Source organism: Triticum dicoccoides, chromosome 2B, assembly GCF_002162155.2.
Source record: "Triticum dicoccoides isolate Atlit2015 ecotype Zavitan chromosome 2B, WEW_v2.0, whole genome shotgun sequence".
Taxonomy (NCBI): Eukaryota; Viridiplantae; Streptophyta; class Magnoliopsida; order Poales; family Poaceae; genus Triticum; species Triticum dicoccoides.
Window position 1 is genome coordinate 795,303,273 of NC_041383.1, and position 5,352 is coordinate 795,308,624.

A 5,352-nucleotide genomic window follows, 5' to 3' on the forward strand; every position below is an offset into this window, starting at 1 on the left:
TTTCTGTTTTATTTAATATATCTGCAACTTTGTTGAATTAAATAAAATACCTAGGCAAGTTCAAAAATCACCAAACTATTCCTGGCCCATAGTTGGATTATTTCCAACATGAAACATTTTAGTTTGGAGATATTTGAGCATTTAAATATTTTATATTATTTTAAATGCCCAAATTCAAATATTTATGATTTAATTCAAAAACCCTAGGATGGCCTAGGAAAATGTGCACCATTTTTGGCAGAGGTTCTGAACCAAGACAAAAATGATGGGCATTTTAGAAGGGCATTTCAGGTTCATTGAAAAATTATTTTAGTAACCCTAGTTGGTTTCAGAGGGGACTGGGGGTTCTGTCATCCCCATTTCAAGTTTCTGATGAAAGAGTAAACATGATGCAACACTCTAATGCATGACTAGCTAGGTTGTGACACATTGGATCGCATACATCGGTATGTATTATTTCCAATAAGTTAGTAGCTTGTTCCATTGTTCCGGAGAACGGAGTTTTAGTCATCTTGCCCAAAAGGCACGGTTCGCAAGCATCAAATGATTCATAACCAAGTGATTCCGAAAATCCATCTTTATGGAGTTTCTTCATGCGCTTTTATACCGATATGACCCAAACGGCAGTGCCACAAATAAGTTGCACTATCATTATTAACTTTGCATCTTTTGGCATCAATATTATGAATATGTGTATTACTACGATCGAGATCCAACAAACTATGTTCATTGGGTGTATGACCATCGAAGGTCTTATTCATGTAAATAGAATAACAATTTATTCTCTAACTTTAAATGAATAACCGTATCCATATTCATGCTTAACGTAAACACCAAATAACATTTATTTAGGTTTTACACTAATCCTGAAAGTATAGGGAGTGTGCGATGATGATCATATCAATCTTGGAAGTACTTCCAACACTCATCGTCACTTCACCCTCAACTAGTCTCTGTTTATTCTGTAACTCCTGTTTCGAATTACTAATCTTAGCAACCGAACAAGTATCAAATACTCAGTGGCTACTATAAACACTAGTAAGGCACACATCAATAACCTGTATATCAAATATACACTTGTTCACTTTGCCATCCTTCTTACCCACCAAATATTCAGGGCATTTCCGCTTCCAGTGACCATTTTCTTTGCAGTGTAAGCACTCAGTTTCAGGCTTTGGTCCAGCTTTGGTCTTCTTCACGGGAGTGACAACTTGCTTGTCATTCTACTTGAAGTTCCCTTTCTTTCCCTTTGCCCTTTTCTTGAAACTAGTGATCTTGGTAACCATCAACACTTGATGCTCTTTCTTGATTTCTACCTTCGTTGATTTCAGCATCACGAAGAGCTTGGGAATCGTTTTCGTCATCCCTTGCATACTATAGTTCATCACGAAGTTCTAGTAACTTAGTGATGGTGACTAGAGAATTCTGTCAATCACTATCTTATCTGGAAGATTAACTCCCACTTGATTCAAGCGATTGAAGTACCCAGACAATCTGAGCACATGCTCACTAGTTGAGCGATTCTCCTCCATCTTTTAGCTATAGAACTTGTTGGAGACTTCATATCTCTCAACTCGGGTATTTGCTTGAAATATTAACTTCAATTCCTGGAACATCTCATATGGTCCATGACGTTCAAAACGTCTTTGAAGTCCCGATTCTAAGCCGTTAAGCATGGTGCACTAAACTATCAAGTAGTCATCATATTGAGTTAGCCAAACGTTCATAACGTCTACATCTGCTCTTGCAATAGGTCTGTCACCTAGCGGTGCATCAAGGACATAATTCTTCTGTGCAGCAATGAGGATTAACCTCAGATCACGGATCAAATCCGCAACATTGCTACTAACATTTTTCAACACAGTTTCTCTAGGAACATATCAAAAACAAACATATGAAAGCAACAACGCGAGCTATTGATCTACAACATAATTTGCAAAATACTACCAGGACTAAGTTCATGATAAATTAAAGTTCAATTAATCATATTTCTAAAGAACTCCCACTTAGACAGACATCTCTTAGTCATCTAAGTGATTACGTGATCCAAATCAACTAAACCATGTCCGATCATCACGTGAGATGGAGTAGTTTCAATGGTGAACATTTCTATGTTGATCATATCTACTATATGATTCACGCTCGACCTTTCTATCCCCGTGTTCCGAGGCCATATCTGTATATGCTAGGCTCATCAAGTATAACCTGAGTATTCCGCGTGTGCAACTGTTTTGCACCCGTTGTATTTGAACGTAGAACCTATCACACCCGATCATCACGTGGTGTCTCAGCACGAAGAACTTTCGCAACGGTGCATACTCAGGGAGAACACTTCTTGATAATTAGTGAGAGATCATCTTAAAATGCTACCGTCAATCAAAGCAAGATAAGATGCATAAAGGATAAACATCACATGCAATCAATATAAGTGATATGATATGGCCATCATCATCTTGTGCTTGTGATCTCCATCTTCGAAGCACCGTCGTGATCACCATCGTCACCGGCGTGACACCTTGATCTCCATCGTAGCATCGTTGTCGTTACGCCATCTATTGCTTCTACGACTATCGCTACCGCTTAGTGATAAAGTAAAGCAATTACAGGGCATTTGCATTTCATACAATAAAGCGACAACCATATGGCTCCTGCCAGTTGCCGATAACTTCGGTTACAAAACATGATCATCTCATACAATAAAATATAGCATCATGTCTTGGCCATATCACATCACAACATGCCCTGCAAAAACAAGTTAGACGTCCTCTACTTTGTTGTTGCAAATTTTACGTGGCTGCTACGGGCTTAAGCAAGAACCAATCTCACCTACGCATCAAAACCACAACGATAGTTTGTCAAATAGACTCCGTTTTAACCTTCACAAGGACCGGGCGTAGCCACACTCGGTTCAACTAAAGTGAGAGAGACAGACACCCGCCAGCCACCTTTAAGCACGAGTGCTCATAACGGTGAAACCAGTCTCGCGTAAGCGTACGCGTAATGTTGGTCCGGGCCGCTTCATCTCACAATACCGCTGAACCAAATTATGACATGTTGGTAGGCAGTATGACTTATATCGTCCACAACTTACTTGTGTTCTACTCGTGCATATAACATCAACACATAAAACCTAGGCTCGGATGCCACTGTTGGGGAACGTAGTAATTTCAAAATTTTCCTACGCACACGCAAGATCATGGTGATGATATAGCAACGAGGGGAGAGTGTTGTCTACGTACCCTCGTAGACCGAAGCGGAAGCGTTGACGCAACGTAGAGGAAGTAGTCGTACGTCCTCCGGTTCAACCGATCCAAGTACCGTTACTCCGGCACCTCCGAGTTCTTGACACGCGTACAGCTCGATGACGCACCCTCGATCTCCGATCCAGCAGAGGCGCCGAGGGGGAGTTCCATCAACACGACGGCGTGGTGACGATCTTGATGTTCTCCTGTTGCAGGGCTTCGCCTAAGCACCGCTACAATATGACCGAGGTGTAATATCGTGGAGGGGGGCACCGCACACGGCTAAGGAACGATCAATGATCAACTTGTGTGTCCTAGGGTGCCCCCCTACCCCCGTATATAAAGGAGGGAGGGAGGAGGTGGCCGGCCCTAGGGGGGGCGCGCCATGAGGAGGGGAAACCTACTCCATGTAGGTTTCCCTCTCTTTTCCTTATCTTATTTGGAGGGGGAAGGAAAGAGTACTAGTATTAGGAAGTAGTACTAGTAGTAGTAATAGGAAGAGGGGGAAGGAGAAAGGAAAGGGGGGGCCGGCCCCCCTCCCCAATTCGGATTGGGCTTGGGGAGGGGGGCGCCCTCTTCCCTTGCTCCTTCTCTCTTCCTCCTACATGGGCCCAATAAGGCCCATATACCTCCCGGGGGGTTCCGGTAACCTTCCGGGGCTCCAAACTTCTCCGGAACCTTTCCGGTGTCCAAATATATCCGTCCAATATATCAATCTTTATGTCTCGGCCATTTCGAGACTCCTCGTCATGTCCGTAATCATATCCGGGGCTCCGAACAACCTTCGGTACATCAAAATACATAAACTCATAATATAACTGTCATCGAAACCTTAAGCGTGCGGACCCTACGGTTCGAGAACGATGTAGACATGACTGAGACACATCTCTGGTCAATAACCAATAGCGGGACCTGGATGCCCATATTGGTTCCTACATATTCTACGAAGATCTTTATCGGTCAAACCGCATAACAACATACGTTGTTCCCTTTGTCATCGGTATGTTACTTGTCCGAGATTCGATCGTCGGTATCCAATACCTAGTTCAATCTCGTTATCGACAAGTCTCTTTACTCGTTCTGTAATACTTCATCTTATAACTAACTCATTAGTTACATGCTTGCAAGGCTTAGGTGATGAGCATTGCCGAGAGGGCCCAGAGATACCTCTCCGACAATCGGAGTGACAAAACCTAATCTCAAATTATGCTAACTCAACATGTACCTTCGGAGACACCTGTAGTACTCCTTTATAATCACCCAGTTACGTTGTGACGTTTGGTAGTACCCAAAGTGTTCCTCCGGTAAACGGGAGTTACACAATTCTCATAGTTACAGGAACATGTATAAGTCATGAAGGAAGCAATAGCAGAATACTAAACGATCAAGTGCTAAGCTAACGGGATGGGTCAAGTCAATCACATCATTCTCCTAATGATGTGATCCCGTTAATCAAATGACAACTCTTTTGTCCATGGCTAGGAAACATAACCATCTCTGATAAACGAGCTAGTCAAGTAGAGGCATACTAGTGACACTATGTTTGTCTATGTATTCACACATGTATTATGTTTCCGGTTAATACAATTCTAGCATGAATAATAAACATTTATCATGAAATAAGGAAATAAATAATAACTTTATTATTGCCTCTAGGGCATATTTCCTTCAGTAAGTTAAATCGATCATTATCCACCATATCAGCAACTTTGTTCATTTCTGATATCAAGTAATTGTTTTCTTTGTATGGCAGGGCTTGGAGAAAGTTCACCAAAAAAGCTCCGGGACTACCGAAGAAGCTGCAATTTAGGCACCCGAAAGTAAGTACTATATAGTAGCATATTCCAGGCATCTCCTAGTGATTCAAGCGCTAGTTTCATCAATACCATTTAGCATGCTTGCTAATTATCAGTTTGATTGACCTCTATTTCTTGTAAAGTGGTTGTGGCAGGAACAAGGGAATGATTTCTGTGGATACTACATTTGCGACTCCATCCGCCACATGACCTGTGAGCGGGGCTACTCCGACAAACAATATGAAGTGCGTAAATAACAATATTCACAATTTTATTTTATTACCATCATTTGTGTTGAGTTTCATTCATTCATA